The sequence below is a fragment of the Limanda limanda genome, chromosome 7 (assembly GCF_963576545.1).
Source record: "Limanda limanda chromosome 7, fLimLim1.1, whole genome shotgun sequence".
Lineage (NCBI taxonomy): Eukaryota > Metazoa > Chordata > Actinopteri > Pleuronectiformes > Pleuronectidae > Limanda > Limanda limanda.
The window spans coordinates 30,690,525-30,713,138 of record NC_083642.1 but is presented as its reverse complement, the minus strand read 5'-3'; positions in this window follow the sequence as shown (position 1 = coordinate 30,713,138).

Below are 22,614 nucleotides of genomic sequence, written 5' to 3'. Positions count from 1 at the left end.
AAGAATTTAACCATTTCTTCCAAAAAAAGGCAGATCTCCCTGTTTCCAGCGCATTTCTGACACTGGAGCTGATATGTGATGACAAAGTCAAAATGTTAACCATTGCTTCCAAAAAAGGCAGATCTACCTGTTTCCAGCGCTTTTCTGACACTGGAGCTGATATGTGATGAAAAAGTCAAAATGTTAACCATTCCTTCCAAAAAAGGCTTATCTCCCCGTTTCCAGCTGTTTAGTGACATTTGGGATGATGTGTGATGAAAAATTCAAGAATTTAACCATTTCTTCCAAAAAAGGCTTATCTCCCTGTTTCCAGCGCTTTTCTGACACTTGGGCTGACATGTGATGAAAAAGTCAGAAATCTTAATCAATGGTTCCAAAAAAGGCTTGTCTCCCCGTTTCCAGCTGTTTAGTGACATTTGGAATGATGTGTGATGAAAAATTCAAGAATTTAACCTTTTCTTCCAAAAAAAGGCAGATCTCCCTGTTTCCAGCGCTTTTCTGACACTGGAGCTGATATGTGATGAAAAAGTCAAAATGTTAACCATTGCTTCCTAAAAAGGCTTATCTCCCCGTTTCATGCTGTTTAGTGACATTTGGGATGATGTGTGATGACAAATTCAAGAATTTAACCATTTCTTCCAAAAAAAGCTTATCTCCCTGTTTCCAGCGCTTTTCTGACACTTGGGCTGACATGTGATGAAAAAGTCAGAAATCTTAATCAATGGTTCCAAAAAAGGCTTATCTCCCTGTTTCCAGCTGTTTAGTGACATTTGGGATGATGTGTGATGAAAAATTCAAGAATTTAACCTTTTCTTCCAAAAAAGGCAGATCTCCCTATTTCCAGCGCTTTTCTGACACTGGAGCTGATATGTGATGAAAAAGTCAAAATGTTAACCATTGCTTCCAAAAAAGGCTTATCTCCCCGTTTCCAGCTGTTTAGTGACATTTGGGATGATGTGTGATGAAAAATTCAAGAATTTAACCTTTTCTTCCAAAAAAAGGCAGATCTCCCTGTTTCCAGCGCTTTTCTGACACTTGGGCTGACATGTGATGAAAAAGTCAGAAATCTTAATCAATGCTTCCAAAAAAGGCTTATCTCCCCGTTTCCAGCTGTTTAGTGACATTTGGGATGATGTGTGATGAAAAATTCAAGAATTTAACCATTTCTTCCAAAAAAGGCTTATCTCCCTGTTTCCAGCGCTTTTCTGACACTTGGGCTGACATGTGATGAAAAAGTCAGAAATCTTAATCAATGGTTCCAAAAAAGGCTTATCTCCCCGTTTCCAGCTGTTTAGTGACATTTGGGATGATGTGTGATGAAAAATTCAAGAATTTAACCTTTTCTTCCAAAAAAAGGCAGATCTACCTGTTTCCAGCGCTTTTCTGACACTGGAGCTGATATGTGATGAAAAAGTCAAAATGTTAACCATTCCTTCCAAAAAAGGCTTATCTCCCCGTTTCCAGCTGTTTAGTGACATTTGGGATGATGTGTGATGAAAAATTCAAGAATTTAACCATTTCTTCCAAAAAAGGCTTATCTCCCTGTTTCCAGCGCTTTTCTGACACTTGGGCTGACATGTGATGAAAAAGTCAGAAATCTTAATCAATGGTTCCAAAAAAGGCTTGTCTCCCCGTTTCCAGCTGTTTAGTGACATTTGGAATGATGTGTGATGAAAAATTCAAGAATTTAACCTTTTCTTCCAAAAAAAGGCAGATCTCCCTGTTTCCAGCGCTTTTCTGACACTGGAGCTGATATGTGATGAAAAAGTCAAAATGTTAACCATTGCTTCCAAAAAAGGCTTATCTCCCCGTTTCCAGCTGTTTAGTGACATTTGGGATGATGTGTGATGAAAAATTCAAGAATTTAACCATTTCTTCCAAAAAAGGCTTATCTCCCTGTTTCCAGCGCTTTTCTGACACTTGGGCTGACATGTGATGAAAAAGTCAGAAATCTTAATCAATGGTTCCAAAAAAGGCTTATCTCCCCGTTTCCAGCTGTTTAGTGACATTTGGGATGATGTGTGATGAAAAATTCAAGAATTTAACCATTTCTTCCAAAAAAAGCTTATCTCCCTGTTTCCAGCGCTTTTCTGACACTTGGGCTGACATGTGATGAAAAAGTCAGAAATCTTAATCAATGGTTCCAAAAAAGGCTTATCTCCCCGTTTCCAGCTGTTTAGTGACATTTGGGATGATGTGTGATGAAAAATTCAAGAATTTAACCTTTTCTTCCAAAAAAAGGCAGATCTCCCTGTTTCCAGCGCTTTTCTGACACTGGAGCTGATATGTGATGAAAAAGTCAAAATGTTAACCATTCCTTCCAAAAAAGGCTTATCTCCCCGTTTCCAGCTGTTTAGTGACATTTGGGATGATGTGTGATGAAAAATTCAAGAATTTAACCATTTCTTCCAAAAAAGGCTTATCTCCCTGTTTCCAGCGCTTTTCTGACACTTGGGCTGACGTGTGATGAAAAAGTCAGAAATCTTAATCAATGGTTCCAAAAAAGGCTTATCTCCCCGTTTCCAGCTGTTTAGTGACATTTGGGATGATGTGTGATGAAAAATTCAAGAATTTAACCTTTTCTTACAAAAAAGGCAGATCTCCCTGTTTCCAGCGCTTTTCTGACACTGGAGCTGATATGTGATGAAAAAGTCCAAATGTTAACCATTGCTTCCAAAAAAGGTTTATCTCCCCGTTATCCAGCTGTTTAGTGACATTTGGGATGATGTGTGATGAAAAATTCGAGAATTTAACCATCTCTTCCAAAAAAGGCTTATCTCCCTGTTTCCAGCGCTTTTCTGACACTTGGGCTGACATGTGATGAAAAAGTCAGAAATCTTATCAATGGTTCCAAAAAAGGCTTATCTCCCCGTTTCCAGCTGTTTAGTGACATTTGGGATGATGTGTGATGAAAAATTCAAGAATTTAACCTTTTCTTCCAAAAAAAGGCAGATCTCCCTGTTTCCAGCGCTTTTCTGACACTGGAGCTGATATGTGATGAAAAAGTCAAAATGTTAACCATTGCTTCCAAAAAAGGCTTATCTCCCCGTTTCCAGCTGTTTAGTGACATTTGGGATGATGTGTGATGAAAAATTCAAGAATTTAACCTTTTCTTCCAAAAAAAGGCAGATCTCCCTGTTTCCAGCGCTTTTCTGACACTTGTGCTGACATGTGATGAAAAAGTCAGAAATCTTAATCAATGCTTCCAAAAAAGGCTTATCTCCCCGTTTCCAGCTGTTTAGTGACATTTGGGATGATGTGTAATGAAAAATTCAAGAATTTAACCATTTCTTCCAAAAAAGGCTTATCTCCCTGTTTCCAGCGCTTTTCTGACACTTGGGCTGACATGTGATGAAAAAGTCAGAAATCTTTATCAATGGTTCCAAAAAAGGCTTATCTCCCCGTTTCCAGCTGTTTAGTGACATTTGGGATGATGTGTGATGAAAAATTCAAGAATTTAACCTTTTCTTCCAAAAAAAGGCAGATCTCCCTGTTTCCAGCGCTTTTCTGACACTGGAGCTGATATGTGATGAAAAAGTCAAAATGTTAACCATTGCTTCCAAAAAAGGCTTATCTCCCCGTTATCCAGCTGTTTAGTGACATTTGGGATGATGTGTGATGAAAAATTCGAGAATTTAACCATTTCTTCCAAAAAAGGCTTATCTCCCTGTTTCCAGCGCTTTTCTGACACTTGGACTGACATGTGATGAAAAAGTCAGAAATCTTAATCAATGGTTCCAAAAAAGGCTTATCTCCCCGTTTCCAGCTGTTTAGTGACATTTGGGATGATGTGTGATGAAAAATTCAAGAATTTAACCATTTCTTCCAAAAAAAGCTTATCTCCCTGTTTCCAGCGCTTTTCTGACACTTGGGCTGACCTGTGATGAAAAAGTCAGAAATCTTAATCAATGGTTCCAAAAAAGGCTTATCTCCCCGTTTCCAGCTGTTTAGTGACATTTGGGATGATGTGTGATGAAACATTCAAGAATTTAACCTTTTCTTCCAAAAAAAGGCAGATCTCCCTGTTTCCAGCGCTTTTCTGACACTGGAGCTGATATGTGATGAAAAAGTCAAAATGTTAACCATTGCTTCCAAAAAAGGCTTATCTCCCCGTTTCCAGCTGTTTAGTGACATTTGGGATGATGTGTGATGAAAAATTCGAGAATTTAACCATCTCTTCCAAAAAAGGCTTATCTCCCTGTTTCCAGCGCTTTTCTGACAGTTGGGCTGACATGTGATGAAAAAGTCAGAAATCTTAATCAATGGTTCCAAAAAAGGCTTATCTCCCCGTTTCCAGCTGTTTAGTGACATTTGGGATGATGTGTGATGAAAAATTCAAGAATTTAACCTTTTCTTCCAAAAAAAGGCAGATCTCCCTGTTTCCAGCGCTTTTCTGACACTGGAGCTGATATGTGATGAAAAAGTCAAAATGTTAACCATTGCTTCCAAAAAAGGCTTATCTCCCCGTTTCCAGCTGTTTAGTGACATTTGGGATGATGTGTGATGAAAAATTCAAGAATTTAACCTTTTCTTCCAAAAAAAGGCAGATCTCCCTGTTTCCAGCGCTTTTCTGACACTGGAGCTGATATGTGATGAAAAAGTCAAAATGTTAACCATTGCTTCCAAAAAAGGTTTATCTCCCCGTTATCCAGCTGTTTAGTGACATTTGGGATGATGTGTGATGAAAAATTCGAGAATTTAACCATCTCTTCCAAAAAAGGCTTATCTCCCTGTTTCCAGCGCTTTTCTGACACTTGGGCTGACATGTGATGAAAAAGTCAGAAATCTTAATCAATGGTTCCAAAAAAGGCTTATCTCCCCGTTTCCAGCTGTTTAGTGACATTTGGGATGATGTGTGATGAAAAATTCAAGAATTTAACCTTTTCTTCCAAAAAAAGGCAGATCTCCCTGTTTCCAGCGCTTTTCTGACACTGGAGCTGATATGTGATGAAAAAGTCAAAATGTTAACCATTGCTTCCAAAAAAGGCTTATCTCCCCGTTATCCAGCTGTTTAGTGACATTTGGGATGATGTGTGATGAAAAATTCGAGAATTTAACCATTTCTTCCAAAAAAGGCTTATCTCCCTGTTTCCAGCGCTTTTCTGACACTTGGGCTGACCTGTGATGAAAAAGTCAGAAATCTTTATCAATGCTTCCAAAAAAGGCTTATCTCCCCGTTTCCAGCTGTTTAGTGACATTTGGGATGATGTGTGATGAAAAATTCAAGAATTTAACCTTTTCTTCCAAAAAAAGGCAGATCTCCCTGTTTCCAGCGCTTTTCTGACACTGGAGCTGATATGTGATGAAAAAGTCAAAATGTTAACCATTGCTTCCAAAAAAGGCTTATCTCCCCGTTATCCAGCTGTTTAGTGACATTTGGGATGATGTGTGATGAAAAATTCGAGAATTTAACCATTTCTTCCAAAAAAGGCTTATCTCCCTGTTTCCAGCGCTTTTCTGACACTTGGGCTGACATGTGATGAAAAAGTCAGAAATCTTAATCAATGCTTCCAAAAAAGGCTTATCTCCCCGTTTCTAGCTGTTTAGTGACATTTGGGATGATGTGTGATGAAAAATTCAAGAATTTAACCTTTTCTTCCAAAAAAAGGCAGATCTCCCTGTTTCCAGCGCTTTTCTGACACTGGAGCTGATATGTGATGAAAAAGTCAAAATGTTAACCATTGCTTCCAAAAAAGGCTTATCTCCCCGTTTCCAGCTGTTTAGTGACATTTGGGATGATGTGTGATGAAAAATTCAAGAATTTAACCTTTTCTTCCAAAAAAAGGCAGATCTCCCTGTTTCCAGCGCTTTTCTGACACTTGGGCTGACATGTGATGAAAAAGTCAGAAATCTTAATCAATGCTTCCAAAAAAGGCTTATCTCCCCGTTTCCAGCTGTTTAGTGACATTTGGGATGATGTGTGATGAAAAATTCAAGAATTTAACCATTTCTTCCAAAAAAGGGCAGATCTCCCTGTTTCCAGCGCTTTTCTGACACTTGGGCTGACATGTGATGAAAAAGTCAGAAATCTTAATCAATGCTTCCAAAAAAGGCTTATCTCCCCGTTTCCAGCTGTTTAGTGACATTTGGGATGATGTGTGATGAAAAATTCAAGAATTTAACCTTTTCTTCCAAAAAAAGGCAGATCTCCCTGTTTCCAGCGCTTTTCTGACACTTGGGCTGACATGTGATGAAAAAGTCAGAAATCTTAATCAATGCTTCCAAAAAAGGCTTATCTCCCCGTTTCCAGCTGTTTAGTGACATTTGGGATGATGTGTGATGAAAAATTCAAGAATTTAACCATTTCTTCCAAAAAAGGCTTATCTCCTTGTTTCCAGCGCTTTTCTGACACTTGGGCTGACATGTGATGAAAAAGTCAGAAATCTTAATCAATGGTTCCAAAAAAGGCTTATCTCCCCGTTTCCAGCTGTTTAGTGACATTTGGGATGATGTGTGATGAAAAATTCAAGAATTTAACCTTTTCTTCCAAAAAAGGGCAGATCTCCCTGTTTCCAGCGCTTTTCTGACACTTGGGCTGACATGTGATGAAAAAGTCAGAAATCTTAATCAATGCTTCCAAAAAAGGCTTATCTCCCCGTTTCCAGCTGTTTAGTGACATTTGGGATGATGTGTGATGAAAAATTCAAGAATTTAACCTTTTCTTCCAAAAAAAGGCAGATCTCCCTGTTTCCAGCGCTTTTCTGACACTGGAGCTGATATGTGATGAAAAAGTCAAAATGTTAACCATTGCTTCCAAAAAAGGCTTATCTCCCCGTTTCCAGCTGTTTAGTGACATTTGGGATGATGTGTGATGAAAAATTCAAGAATTTAACCTTTTCTTCCAAAAAAAGGCAGATCTCCCTGTTTCCAGCGCTTTTCTGACACTTGTGCTGACATGTGATGAAAAAGTCAGAAATCTTAATCAATGCTTCCAAAAAAGGCTTATCTCCCCGTTTCCAGCTGTTTAGTGACATTTGGGATGATGTGTGATGAAAAATTCAAGAATTTAACCATTTCTTCCAAAAAAGGCTTATCTCCCTGTTTCCAGCGCTTTTCTGACACTTGGGCTGACATGTGATGAAAAAGTCAGAAATCTTAATCAATGGTTCCAAAAAAGGCTTATCTCCCCGTTTCCAGCTGTTTAGTGACATTTGGGATGATGTGTGATGAAAAATTCAAGAATTTAACCATTTCTTCCAAAAAAAGCTTATCTCCCTGTTTCCAGCGCTTTTCTGACACTTGGGCTGACATGTGATGAAAAAGTCAGAAATCTTAATCAATGGTTCCAAAAAAGGCTTATCTCCCCGTTTCCAGCTGTTTAGTGACATTTGGGATGATGTGTGATGAAAAATTCAAGAATTTAACCTTTTCTTCCAAAAAAAGGCAGATCTCCCTGTTTCCAGCGCTTTTCTGACACTGGAGCTGATATGTGATGAAAAAGTCAAAATGTTAACCATTGCTTCCAAAAAAGGCTTATCTCCCCGTTATCCAGCTGTTTAGTGACATTTGGGATGATGTGTGATGAAAAATTCGAGAATTTAACCATTTCTTCCAAAAAAGGCTTATCTCCCTGTTTCCAGCGCTTTTCTGACACTTGGACTGACATGTGATGAAAAAGTCAGAAATCTTAATCAATGGTTCCAAAAAAGGCTTATCTCCCCGTTTCCAGCTGTTTAGTGACATTTGGGATGATGTGTGATGAAAAATTCAAGAATTTAACCATTTCTTCCAAAAAAAGCTTATCTCCCTGTTTCCAGCGCTTTTCTGACACTTGGGCTGACATGTGATGAAAAAGTCAGAAATCTTAATCAATGGTTCCAAAAAAGGCTTATCTCCCCGTTTCCAGCTGTTTAGTGACATTTGGGATGATGTGTGATGAAACATTCAAGAATTTAACCTTTTCTTCCAAAAAAAGGCAGATCTCCCTGTTTCCAGCGCTTTTCTGACACTGGAGCTGATATGTGATGAAAAAGTCAAAATGTTAACCATTGCTTCCAAAAAAGGTTTATCTCCCCGTTATCCAGCTGTTTAGTGACATTTGGGATGATGTGTGATGAAAAATTCGAGAATTTAACCATCTCTTCCAAAAAAGGCTTATCTCCCTGTTTCCAGCGCTTTTCTGACAGTTGGGCTGACATGTGATGAAAAAGTCAGAAATCTTAATCAATGGTTCCAAAAAAGGCTTATCTCCCCGTTTCCAGCTGTTTAGTGACATTTGGGATGATGTGTGATGAAAAATTCAAGAATTTAACCTTTTCTTCCAAAAAAAGGCAGATCTCCCTGTTTCCAGCGCTTTTCTGACACTGGAGCTGATATGTGATGAAAAAGTCAAAATGTTAACCATTGCTTCCAAAAAAGGCTTATCTCCCCGTTTCCAGCTGTTTAGTGACATTTGGGATGATGTGTGATGAAAAATTCAAGAATTTAACCTTTTCTTCCAAAAAAAGGCAGATCTCCCTGTTTCCAGCGCTTTTCTGACACTGGAGCTGATATGTGATGAAAAAGTCAAAATGTTAACCATTGCTTCCAAAAAAGGTTTATCTCCCCGTTATCCAGCTGTTTAGTGACATTTGGGATGATGTGTGATGAAAAATTCGAGAATTTAACCATCTCTTCCAAAAAAGGCTTATCTCCCTGTTTCCAGCGCTTTTCTGACACTTGGGCTGACATGTGATGAAAAAGTCAGAAATCTTAATCAATGGTTCCAAAAAAGGCTTATCTCCCCGTTTCCAGCTGTTTAGTGACATTTGGGATGATGTGTGATGAAAAATTCAAGAATTTAACCTTTTCTTCCAAAAAAAGGCAGATCTCCCTGTTTCCAGCGCTTTTCTGACACTGGAGCTGATATGTGATGAAAAAGTCAAAATGTTAACCATTGCTTCCAAAAAAGGCTTATCTCCCCGTTATCCAGCTGTTTAGTGACATTTGGGATGATGTGTGATGAAAAATTCGAGAATTTAACCATTTCTTCCAAAAAAGGCTTATCTCCCTGTTTCCAGCGCTTTTCTGACACTTGGGCTGACCTGTGATGAAAAAGTCAGAAATCTTTATCAATGCTTCCAAAAAAGGCTTATCTCCCCGTTTCCAGCTGTTTAGTGACATTTGGGATGATGTGTGATGAAAAATTCAAGAATTTAACCTTTTCTTCCAAAAAAAGGCAGATCTCCCTGTTTCCAGCGCTTTTCTGACACTGGAGCTGATATGTGATGAAAAAGTCAAAATGTTAACCATTGCTTCCAAAAAAGGCTTATCTCCCCGTTATCCAGCTGTTTAGTGACATTTGGGATGATGTGTGATGAAAAATTCGAGAATTTAACCATTTCTTCCAAAAAAGGCTTATCTCCCTGTTTCCAGCGCTTTTCTGACACTTGGGCTGACATGTGATGAAAAAGTCAGAAATCTTAATCAATGCTTCCAAAAAAGGCTTATCTCCCCGTTTCTAGCTGTTTAGTGACATTTGGGATGATGTGTGATGAAAAATTCAAGAATTTAACCTTTTCTTCCAAAAAAAGGCAGATCTCCCTGTTTCCAGCGCTTTTCTGACACTGGAGCTGATATGTGATGAAAAAGTCAAAATGTTAACCATTGCTTCCAAAAAAGGCTTATCTCCCCGTTTCCAGCTGTTTAGTGACATTTGGGATGATGTGTGATGAAAAATTCAAGAATTTAACCTTTTCTTCCAAAAAAAGGCAGATCTCCCTGTTTCCAGCGCTTTTCTGACACTTGGGCTGACATGTGATGAAAAAGTCAGAAATCTTAATCAATGCTTCCAAAAAAGGCTTATCTCCCCGTTTCCAGCTGTTTAGTGACATTTGGGATGATGTGTGATGAAAAATTCAAGAATTTAACCATTTCTTCCAAAAAAGGGCAGATCTCCCTGTTTCCAGCGCTTTTCTGACACTTGGGCTGACATGTGATGAAAAAGTCAGAAATCTTAATCAATGCTTCCAAAAAAGGCTTATCTCCCCGTTTCCAGCTGTTTAGTGACATTTGGGATGATGTGTGATGAAAAATTCAAGAATTTAACCTTTTCTTCCAAAAAAAGGCAGATCTCCCTGTTTCCAGCGCTTTTCTGACACTTGGGCTGACATGTGATGAAAAAGTCAGAAATCTTAATCAATGCTTCCAAAAAAGGCTTATCTCCCCGTTTCCAGCTGTTTAGTGACATTTGGGATGATGTGTGATGAAAAATTCAAGAATTTAACCATTTCTTCCAAAAAAGGCTTATCTCCTTGTTTCCAGCGCTTTTCTGACACTTGGGCTGACATGTGATGAAAAAGTCAGAAATCTTAATCAATGGTTCCAAAAAAGGCTTATCTCCCCGTTTCCAGCTGTTTAGTGACATTTGGGATGATGTGTGATGAAAAATTCAAGAATTTAACCTTTTCTTCCAAAAAAGGGCAGATCTCCCTGTTTCCAGCGCTTTTCTGACACTTGGGCTGACATGTGATGAAAAAGTCAGAAATCTTAATCAATGCTTCCAAAAAAGGCTTATCTCCCCGTTTCCAGCTGTTTAGTGACATTTGGGATGATGTGTGATGAAAAATTCAAGAATTTAACCATTTCTTCCAAAAAAGGCTTATCTCCTTGTTTCCAGCGCTTTTCTGACACTTGGGCTGACATGTGATGAAAAAGTCAGAAATCTTAATCAATGGTTCCAAAAAAGGCTTATCTCCCCGTTTCCAGCTGTTTAGTGACATTTGGGATGATGTGTGATGAAAAATTCAAGAATTTAACCTTTTCTTCCAAAAAAGGGCAGATCTCCCTGTTTCCAGCGCTTTTCTGACACTTGGGCTGACATGTGATGAAAAAGTCAGAAATCTTAATCAATGCTTCCAAAAAAGGCTTATCTCCCCGTTTCCAGCTGTTTAGTGACATTTGGGATGATGTGTGATGACAAATTCAAGATTTTAACCTTTTCTTCCAAAAAAAGGCAGATCTCCCTGTTTCCAGCGCTTTTCTGACACTTGGGCTGACATGTGATGAAAAAGTCAGAAATCTTAATCAATGCTTCCAAAAAAGGCTTATCTCCCCGTTTCCAGCTGTTTAGTGACATTTGGGATGATGTGTGATGAAAAATTCAAGAATTTAACCATTTCTTCCAAAAAAGGCTTATCTCCCTGTTTCCAGCGCTTTTCTGACACTTGGGCTGACATGTGATGAAAAAGTCAGAAATCTTAATCAATGGTTCCAAAAAAGGCTTATCTCCCCGTTTCCAGCTGTTTAGTGACATTTGGGATGATGTGTGATGAAAAATTCAAGAATTTAACCTTTTCTTCCAAAAAAAGGCAGATCTCCCTGTTTCCAGCGCTTTTCTGACACTGGAGCTGATATGTGATGACAAAGTCAAAATGTTAACCATTGCTTCCAAAAAAGGCTTATCTCCCCGTTTCCAGCTGTTTAGTGACATTTGGGATGATGTGTGATGACAAATTCAAGATTTTAACCTTTTCTTCCAAAAAAAGGCAGATCTCCCTGTTTCCAGCGCTTTTCTGACACTTGGGCTGACATGTGATGAAAAAGTCAGAAATCTTAATCAATGCTTCCAAAAAAGGCTTATCTCCCCGTTTCCAGCTGTTTAGTGACATTTGGGATGATGTTTGATGAAAAATTCAAGAATTTAACCATTTCTTCCAAAAAAGGCTTATCTCCCTGTTTCCAGCGCTTTTCTGACACTTGGGCTGACATGTGATGAAAAAGTCAGAAATCTTAATCAATGGTTCCAAAAAAGGCTTATCTCCCCGTTTCCAGCTGTTTAGTGACATTTGGAATGATGTGTGATGAAAAATTCAAGAATTTAACCTTTTCTTCCAAAAAAAGGCAGATCTCCCTGTTTCCAGCGCTTTTCTGACACTGGAGCTGATATGTGATGAAAAAGTCAAAATGTTAACCATTGCTTCAAAAAAAGGCTTATCTCCCCGTTTCCAGCTGTTTAGTGACATTTGGGATGATGTGTGATGAAAAATTCAAGAATTTAACCATTTCTTCCAAAAAAGGCTTATCTCCCTGTTTCCAGCGCTTTTCTGACACTTGGGCTGACATGTGATGAAAAAGTCAGAAATCTTAATCAATGGTTCCAAAAAAGGCTTATTTCCCCGTTTCCAGCTGTTTAGTGACATTTGGGATGATGTGTGATGAAAAATTCAAGAATTTAACCTTTTCTTCCAAAAAAAGGCAGATCTCCCTGTTTCCAGCGCTTTTCTGACACTGGAGCTGATATGTGATGAAAAAGTCAAAATGTTAACCATTGCTTCCAAAAAAGGCTTATCTCCCCGTTTCCAGCTGTTTAGTGACATTTGGGATGATGTGTGATGACAAATTCAAGATTTTAACCTTTTCTTCCAAAAAAAGGCAGATCTCCCTGTTTCCAGCGCTTTTCTGACACTTGGGCTGACATGTGATGAAAAAGTCAGAAATCTTAATCAATGCTTCCAAAAAAGGCTTATCTCCCCGTTTCCAGCTGTTTAGTGACATTTGGGATGATGTGTGATGAAAAATTCAAGAATTTAACCATTTCTTCCAAAAAAGGCTTATCTCCCTGTTTCCAGCGCTTTTCTGACACTTGGGCTGACATGTGATGAAAAAGTCAGAAATCTTAATCAATGGTTCCAAAAAAGGCTTATCTCCCCGTTTCCAGCTGTTTAGTGACATTTGGAATGATGTGTGATGAAAAATTCAAGAATTTAACCTTTTCTTCCAAAAAAAGGCAGATCTCCCTGTTTCCAGCGCTTTTCTGACACTGGAGCTGATATGTGATGAAAAAGTCAAAATGTTAACCATTGCTTCCAAAAAAGGCTTATCTCCCCGTTTCCAGCTGTTTAGTGACATTTAGGATGATGTGTGATGAAAAATTCAAGAATTTAACCTTTTCTTCCAAAAAAAGGCAGATCTCCCTGTTTCCAGCGCTTTTCTGACACTTGGGCTGACATGTGATGAAAAAGTCAGAAATCTTAATCAATGCTTCCAAAAAAGGCTTATCTCCCCGTTTCCAGCTGTTTAGTGACATTTGGGATGATGTGTGATGAAAAATTCAAGAATTTAACCATTTCTTCCAAAAAAGGCTTATCTCCTTGTTTCCAGCGCTTTTCTGACACTTGGGCTGACATGTGATGAAAAAGTCAGAAATCTTAATCAATGGTTCCAAAAAAGGCTTATCTCCCCGTTTCCAGCTGTTTAGTGACATTTGGGATGATGTGTGATGAAAAATTCAAGAATTTAACCTTTTCTTCCAAAAAAGGGCAGATCTCCCTGTTTCCAGCGCTTTTCTGACACTTGGGCTGACATGTGATGAAAAAGTCAGAAATCTTAATCAATGCTTCCAAAAAAGGCTTATCTCCCCGTTTCCAGCTGTTTAGTGACATTTGGGATGATGTGTGATGAAAAATTCAAGAATTTAACCATTTCTTCCAAAAAAGGCTTATCTCCTTGTTTCCAGCGCTTTTCTGACACTTGGGCTGACATGTGATGAAAAAGTCAGAAATCTTAATCAATGGTTCCAAAAAAGGCTTATCTCCCCGTTTCCAGCTGTTTAGTGACATTTGGGATGATGTGTGATGAAAAATTCAAGAATTTAACCTTTTCTTCCAAAAAAGGGCAGATCTCCCTGTTTCCAGCGCTTTTCTGACACTTGGGCTGACATGTGATGAAAAAGTCAGAAATCTTAATCAATGCTTCCAAAAAAGGCTTATCTCCCCGTTTCCAGCTGTTTAGTGACATTTGGGATGATGTGTGATGACAAATTCAAGATTTTAACCTTTTCTTCCAAAAAAAGGCAGATCTCCCTGTTTCCAGCGCTTTTCTGACACTTGGGCTGACATGTGATGAAAAAGTCAGAAATCTTAATCAATGCTTCCAAAAAAGGCTTATCTCCCCGTTTCCAGCTGTTTAGTGACATTTGGGATGATGTGTGATGAAAAATTCAAGAATTTAACCATTTCTTCCAAAAAAGGCTTATCTCCCTGTTTCCAGCGCTTTTCTGACACTTGGGCTGACATGTGATGAAAAAGTCAGAAATCTTAATCAATGGTTCCAAAAAAGGCTTATCTCCCCGTTTCCAGCTGTTTAGTGACATTTGGGATGATGTGTGATGAAAAATTCAAGAATTTAACCTTTTCTTCCAAAAAAAGGCAGATCTCCCTGTTTCCAGCGCTTTTCTGACACTGGAGCTGATATGTGATGACAAAGTCAAAATGTTAACCATTGCTTCCAAAAAAGGCTTATCTCCCCGTTTCCAGCTGTTTAGTGACATTTGGGATGATGTGTGATGACAAATTCAAGATTTTAACCTTTTCTTCCAAAAAAAGGCAGATCTCCCTGTTTCCAGCGCTTTTCTGACACTTGGGCTGACATGTGATGAAAAAGTCAGAAATCTTAATCAATGCTTCCAAAAAAGGCTTATCTCCCCGTTTCCAGCTGTTTAGTGACATTTGGGATGATGTTTGATGAAAAATTCAAGAATTTAACCATTTCTTCCAAAAAAGGCTTATCTCCCTGTTTCCAGCGCTTTTCTGACACTTGGGCTGACATGTGATGAAAAAGTCAGAAATCTTAATCAATGGTTCCAAAAAAGGCTTATCTCCCCGTTTCCAGCTGTTTAGTGACATTTGGAATGATGTGTGATGAAAAATTCAAGAATTTAACCTTTTCTTCCAAAAAAAGGCAGATCTCCCTGTTTCCAGCGCTTTTCTGACACTGGAGCTGATATGTGATGAAAAAGTCAAAATGTTAACCATTGCTTCAAAAAAAGGCTTATCTCCCCGTTTCCAGCTGTTTAGTGACATTTGGGATGATGTGTGATGAAAAATTCAAGAATTTAACCATTTCTTCCAAAAAAGGCTTATCTCCCTGTTTCCAGCGCTTTTCTGACACTTGGGCTGACATGTGATGAAAAAGTCAGAAATCTTAATCAATGGTTCCAAAAAAGGCTTATTTCCCCGTTTCCAGCTGTTTAGTGACATTTGGGATGATGTGTGATGAAAAATTCAAGAATTTAACCTTTTCTTCCAAAAAAAGGCAGATCTCCCTGTTTCCAGCGCTTTTCTGACACTGGAGCTGATATGTGATGAAAAAGTCAAAATGTTAACCATTGCTTCCAAAAAAGGCTTATCTCCCCGTTTCCAGCTGTTTAGTGACATTTGGGATGATGTGTGATGACAAATTCAAGATTTTAACCTTTTCTTCCAAAAAAAGGCAGATCTCCCTGTTTCCAGCGCTTTTCTGACACTTGGGCTGACATGTGATGAAAAAGTCAGAAATCTTAATCAATGCTTCCAAAAAAGGCTTATCTCCCCGTTTCCAGCTGTTTAGTGACATTTGGGATGATGTGTGATGAAAAATTCAAGAATTTAACCATTTCTTCCAAAAAAGGCTTATCTCCCTGTTTCCAGCGCTTTTCTGACACTTGGGCTGACATGTGATGAAAAAGTCAGAAATCTTAATCAATGGTTCCAAAAAAGGCTTATCTCCCCGTTTCCAGCTGTTTAGTGACATTTGGAATGATGTGTGATGAAAAATTCAAGAATTTAACCTTTTCTTCCAAAAAAAGGCAGATCTCCCTGTTTCCAGCGCTTTTCTGACACTGGAGCTGATATGTGATGAAAAAGTCAAAATGTTAACCATTGCTTCCAAAAAAGGCTTATCTCCCCGTTTCCAGCTGTTTAGTGACATTTAGGATGATGTGTGATGAAAAATTCAAGAATTTAACCTTTTCTTCCAAAAAAAGGCAGATCTCCCTGTTTCCAGCGCTTTTCTGACACTGGAGCTGATATGTGATGAAAAAGTCAAAATGTTAACCATTGCTTCAAAAAAAGGCTTATCTCCCCGTTTCCAGCTGTTTAGTGACATTTGGGATGATGTGTGATGAAAAATTCAAGAATTTAACCATTTCTTCCAAAAAAGGCTTATCTCCCTGTTTCCAGCGCTTTTCTGACACTTGGGCTGACTTGTGATGAAAAAGTCAGAAATCTTAATCAATGGTTCCAAAAAAGGCTTATCTCCCCGTTTCCAGCTGTTTAGTGACATTTGGAATGATGTGTGATGAAAAATTCAAGAATTTAACCTTTTCTTCCAAAAAAAGGCAGATCTCCCTGTTTCCAGCGCTTTTCTGACACTGGAGCTGATATGTGATGAAAAAGTCAAAATGTTAACCATTGCTTCCAAAAAAGGCTTATCTCCCCGTTTCCAGCTGTTTAGTGACATTTGGGATGATGTGTGATGAAAAATTCAAGAATTTAACCTTTTCTTCCAAAAAAAGGCAGATCTCCCTGTTCTCAGCGCTTTTCTGACACTGGAGCTGATATGTGATGAAAAAGTCAAAATCTTAATCAATGCTTCCAAAAAAGGCTTATCTCCCCGTTTCCAGCTGTTTAGTGACATTTGGGATGATGTGTGATGAAAAATTCAAGAATTTAACCATTTCTTCCAAAAAAGGCTTATCTCCCTGTTTCCAGCGCTTTTCTGACACTTGGGCTGACATGTGATGAAAAAGTCAGAAATCTTAATCAATGGTTCCAAAAAAGGCTTATCTCCCCGTGTCCAGCTGTTTAGTGACATTTGGAATGATGTGTGATGAAAAATTCAAGAATTTAACCTTTTCTTCCAAAAAAAGGCAGATCTCCCTGTTTCCAGCGCTTTTCTGACACTGGAGCTGATATGTGATGAAAAAGTCAAAATGTTAACCATTGCTTCCAAAAAAGGCTTATCTCCCCGTTTCCAGCTGTTTAGTGACATTTGGGATGATGTGTGATGAAAAATTCAAGAATTTAACCTTTTCTTCCAAAAAAAGGCAGATCTCCCTGTTTCCAGCGCTTTTCTGACACTGGAGCTGATATGTGATGAAAAAGTCAAAATGTTAACCATTGCTTCAAAAAAAGGCTTATCTCCCCGTTTCCAGCTGTTTAGTGACATTTGGGATGATGTGTGATGAAAAATTCAAGAATTTAACCATTTCTTCCAAAAAAGGCTTATCTCCCTGTTTCCAGCGCTTTTCTGACACTTGGGCTGACATGTGATGAAAAAGTCAGAAATCTTAATCAATGGTTCCAAAAAAGGCTTATCTCCCCGTTTCCAGCTGTATAGTGACATTTGGAATGATGTGTGATGAAAAATTCAAGAATTTAACCTTTTCTTCCAAAAAAAGGCAGATCTCCCTGTTTCCAGCGCTTTTCTGACACTGGAGCTGATATGTGATGAAAAAGTCAAAATGTTAACCATTGCTTCCAAAAAAGGCTTATCTCCCCGTTTCCAGCTGTTTAGTGACATTTGGGATGATGTGTGATGAAAAATTCAAGAATTTAACCTTTTCTTCCAAAAAAAGGCAGATCTCCCTGTTTCCAGCGCTTTTCTGACACTGGAGCTGATATGTGATGAAAAAGTCAAAATGTTAACCATTGCTTCCAAAAAAGGTTTATCTCCCCGTTATCCAGCTATTTAGTGACATTTGGGATGATGTGTGATGAAAAATTCGAGAATTTAACCATCTCTTCCAAAAAAGGCTTATCTCCCTGTTTCCAGCGCTTTTCTGACACTTGGGCTGACATGTGATGAAAAAGTCAGAAATCTTAATCAATGGTTCCAAAAAAGGCTTATCTCCCCGTTTCCAGCTGTTTAGTGACATTTGGGATGATGTGTGATGAAAAATTCAAGAATTTAACCTTTTCTTCCAAAAAAAGGCAGATCTCCCTGTTTCCAGCGCTTTTCTGACACTGGAGCTGATATGTGATGAAAAAGTCAAAATGTTAACCATTGCTTCCAAAAAAGGCTTATCTCCCCGTTATCCAGTTGTTTAGTGACATTTGGGATGATGTGTGATGAAAAATTCGAGAATTTAACCATTTCTTCCAAAAAAGGCTTATCTCCCTGTTTCCAGCGCTTTTCTGACACTGGAGCTGATATGTGATGAAAAAGTCAAAATGTTAACCATTGCTTCCAAAAAAGGCTTATCTCCCCGTTTCCAGCTGTTTAGTGACATTTGGGATGATGTGTGATGAAAAATTCAAGAATTTAACCTTTTCTTCCAAAAAAAGGCAGATCTCCCTGTTTCCAGCGCTTTTCTGACACTGGAGCTGATATGTGATGAAAAAGTCAAAATGTTAACCATTGCTTCAAAAAAAGGCTTATCTCCCCGTTTCCAGCTGTTTAGTGACATTTGGGATGATGTGTGATGAAAAATTCAAGAATTTAACCATTTCTTCCAAAAAAGGCTTATCTCCCTGTTTCCAGCGCTTTTCTGACACTTGGGCTGACATGTGATGAAAAAGTCAGAAATCTTAATCAATGGTTCCAAAAAAGGCTTATCTCCCCGTTTCCAGCTGTTTAGTGACATTTGGAATGATGTGTGATGAAAAATTCAAGAATTTAACCTTTTCTTCCAAAAAAAGGCAGATCTCCCTGTTTCCAGCGCTTTTCTGACACTGGAGCTGATATGTGATGAAAAAGTCAAAATGTTAACCATTGCTTCCAAAAAAGGCTTATCTCCCCGTTTCCAGCTGTTTAGTGACATTTGGGATGATGTGTGATGAAAAATTCAAGAATTTAACCTTTCCTTCCAAAAAAAGGCAGATCTCCCTGATTCCAGCGCTTTTCTGACACTGGAGCTGATATGTGATGAAAAAGTCAAAATGTTAACCATTGCTTCAAAAAAAGGCTTATCTCCCCGTTTCCAGCTGTTTAGTGACATTTGGGATGATGTGTGATGAAAAATTCAAGAATTTAACCATTTCTTCCAAAAAAGGCTTATCTCCCTGTTTCCAGCGCTTTTCTGACACTGGAGCTGATATGTGATGAAAAAGTCAAAATGTTAACCATTGCTTCCAAAAAAGGCTTATCTCCCCGTTTCCAGCTGTTTAGTGACATTTGGGATGATGTGTGATGACAAATTCAAGATTTTAACCTTTTCTTCCAAAAAAAGGCAGATCTCCCTGTTTCCAGCGCTTTTCTGACACTTGGGCTGACATGTGATGAAAAAGTCAGAAATCTTAATCAATGCTTCCAAAAAAGGCTTATCTCCCCGTTTCCAGCTGTTTAGTGACATTTGGGATGATGTGTGATGAAAAATTCAAGAATTTAACCATTTCTTCCAAAAAAGGCTTATCTCCCTGTTTCCAGCGCTTTTCTGACACTTGGGCTGACATGTGATGAAAAAGTCAGAAATCTTAATCAATGGTTCCAAAAAAGGCTTATCTCCCCGTTTCCAGCTGTTTAGTGACATTTGGGATGATGTGTGATGAAAAATTCAAGAATTTAACCTTTTCTTCCAAAAAAAGGCAGATCTCCCTGATTCCAGCGCTTTTCTGACACTGGAGCTGATATGTGATGAAAAAGTCAAAATGTTAACCATTGCTTCAAAAAAAGGCTTATCTCCCCGTTTCCAGCTGTTTAGTGACATTTGGGATGATGTGTGATGAAAAATTCAAGAATTTAACCATTTCTTCCAAAAAAGGCTTATCTCCCTGTTTCCAGCGCTTTTCTGACACTTGGGCTCACATGTGATGAAAAAGTCAGAAATCTTAATCAATGGTTCCAAAAAAGGCTTATCTCCCCGTTTCCAGCTGTTTAGTGACATTTGGGATGATGTGTGATGAAAAATTCAAGAATTTAACCTTTTCTTCCAAAAAAAGGCAGATCTCCCTGTTTCCAGCGCTTTTCTGACACTGGAGCTGATATGTGATGAAAAAGTCAAAATGTTAACCATTGCTTCCAAAAAAGGCTTATCTCCCCGTTTCCAGCTGTTTAGTGACATTTGGGATGATATGTGATGACAAATTCAAGATTTTAACCTTTTCTTCCAAAAAAAGGCAGATCTCCCTGTTTCCAGCGCTTTTCTGACACTTGGGCTGACATGTGATGAAAAAGTCAGAAATCTTAATCAATGCTTCCAAAAAAGGCTTATCTCCCCGTTTCCAGCTGTTTAGTGACATTTGGGATGATGTGTGATGAAAAATTCAAGAATTTAACCATTTCTTCCAAAAAAGGCTTATCTCCCTGTTTCCAGCGCTTTTCTGACACTTGGGCTGACATGTGATGAAAAAGTCAGAAATCTTAATCAATGGTTCCAAAAAAGGCTTATCTCCCCGTTTCCAGCTGTTTAGTGACATTTGGAATGATGTGTGATGAAAAATTCAAGAATTTAACCTTTTCTTCCAAAAAAAGGCAGATCTCCCTGTTTCCAGCGCTTTTCTGACACTGGAGTTGATATGTGATGAAAAAGTCAAAATGTTAACCATTGCTTCCAAAAAAGGCTTATCTCCCCGTTTCCAGCTGTTTAGTGACATTTGGGATGATGTGTGATGAAAAATTCAAGAATTTAACCTTTTCTTCCAAAAAAAGGCAGATCTCCCTGTTTCCAGCGCTTTTCTGACACTTGGGCTGACATGTGATGAAAAAGTCAGAAATCTTAATCAATGCTTCCAAAAAAGGCTGATCTCCCCGTTTCCAGCTGTTTAGTGACATTTGGGATGATGTGTGATGAAAAATTCAAGAATTTAACCATTTCTTCCAAAAAAGGCTTATCTCCCTGTTTCCAGCGCTTTTCTGACACTTGGGCTGACATGTGATGAAAAAGTCAGAAATCTTAATCAATGGTTCCAAAAAAGGCTTATCTCCCCGTTTCCAGCTGTTTAGTGACATTTGGGATGATGTGTGATGAAAAATTCAAGAATTTAACCTTTTCTTCCAAAAAAAGGCAGATCTCCCTGTTTCCAGCGCTTTTCTGACACTTGGGCTGACATGTGATGAAAAAGTCAGAAATCTTAATCAATGGTTCCAAAAAAGGCTTATCTCCCCGTTTCCAGCTGTTTAGTGACATTTGGGATGATGTGTGATGAAAAATTCAAGAATTTAACCTGTTCTTCCAAAAAAAGGCAGATCTCCCTGTTTCCAGCGCTTTTCTGACACTGGAGCTGATATGTGATGAAAAAGTCAAAATGTTAACCATTCCTTCCAAAAAAGGCTTATCTCCCCGTTTCCAGCTGTTTAGTGACATTTGGGATGATGTGTGATGAAACATTCAAGAATTTAACCTTTTCTTCCAAAAAAAGGCAGATCTCCCTGTTTCCAGCGCTTTTCTGACACTGGAGCTGATATGTGATGAAAAAGTCAAAATGTTAACCATTGCTTCCAAAAAAGGCTTATCTCCCCGTTTCCAGCTGTTTAGTGACATTTGGGATGATGTGTGATTACAAATTCAAGATTTTAACCTTTTCTTCCAAAAAAAGGCAGATCTCCCTGTTTCCAGCGCTTTTCTGACACTTGGGCTGACATGTGATGAAAAAGTCAGAAATCTTAATCAATGCTTCCAAAAAAGGCTTATCTCCCCGTTTCCAGCTGTTTAGTGACATTTGGGATGATGTGTGATGAAAAATTCAAGAATTTAACCATTTCTTCCAAAAAAGGCTTATCTCCCTGTTTCCAGCGCTTTTCTGACACTTGGGCTGACATGTGATGAAAAAGTCAGAAATCTTAATCAATGGTTCCAAAAAAGGCTTATCTCCCCGTTTCCAGCTGTTTAGTGACATTTGGAATGATGTGTGATGAAAAATTCAAGAATTTAACCTTTTCTTCCAAAAAAAGGCAGATCTCCCTGTTTCCAGCGCTTTTCTGACACTGGAGCTGATATGTGATGAAAAAGTCAAAATGTTAACCATTGCTTCCAAAAAAGGCTTATCTCCCCGTTTCCAGCTGTTTAGTGACATTTGGGATGATGTGTGATGAAAAATTCAAGAATTTAACCTTTTCTTCCAAAAAAAGGCAGATCTCCCTGTTTCCAGCGCTTTTCTGACACTTGGGCTGACATGTGATGAAAAAGTCAGAAATCTTAATCAATGGTTCCAAAAAAGGCTTATCTCCCCGTTTCCAGCTGTTTAGTGACATTTGGGATGATGTGTGATGAAAAATTCAAGAATTTAACCTTTTCTTCCAAAAAAAGGCAGATCTCCCTGTTTCCAGCGCTTTTCTGACACTGGAGCTGATATGTGATGAAAAAGTCAAAATGTTAACCATTGCTTCCAAAAAAGGCTTATCTCCCCGTTTCCAGCTGTTTAGTGACATTTGGGATGATGTGTGATGAAAAATTCAAGAATTTAACCTTTTCTTCCAAAAAAAGGCAGATCTCCCTGTTTCCAGCGCTTTTCTGACACTTGGGCTGACATGTGATGAAAAAGTCAGAAATCTTAATCAATGGTTCCAAAAAAGGCTTATCTCCCCGTTTCCAGCTGTTTAGTGACATTTGGGATGATGTGTGATGAAAAATTCAAGAATTTAACCTGTTCTTCCAAAAAAAGGCAGATCTCCCTGTTTCCAGCGCTTTTCTGACACTGGAGCTGATATGTGATGAAAAAGTCAAAATGTTAACCATTCCTTCCAAAAAAGGCTTATCTCCCCGTTTCCAGCTGTTTAGTGACATTTGGGATGATGTGTGATGAAACATTCAAGAATTTAACCTTTTCTTCCAAAAAAAGGCAGATCTCCCTGTTTCCAGCGCTTTTCTGACACTAGAGCTGATATGTGATGAAAAAGTCAAAATGTTAACCATTGCTTCCAAAAAAGGTTTATCTCCCCGTTATCCAGCTGTTTAGTGACATTTGGGATGATGTGTGATGAAAAATTCGAGAATTTAAC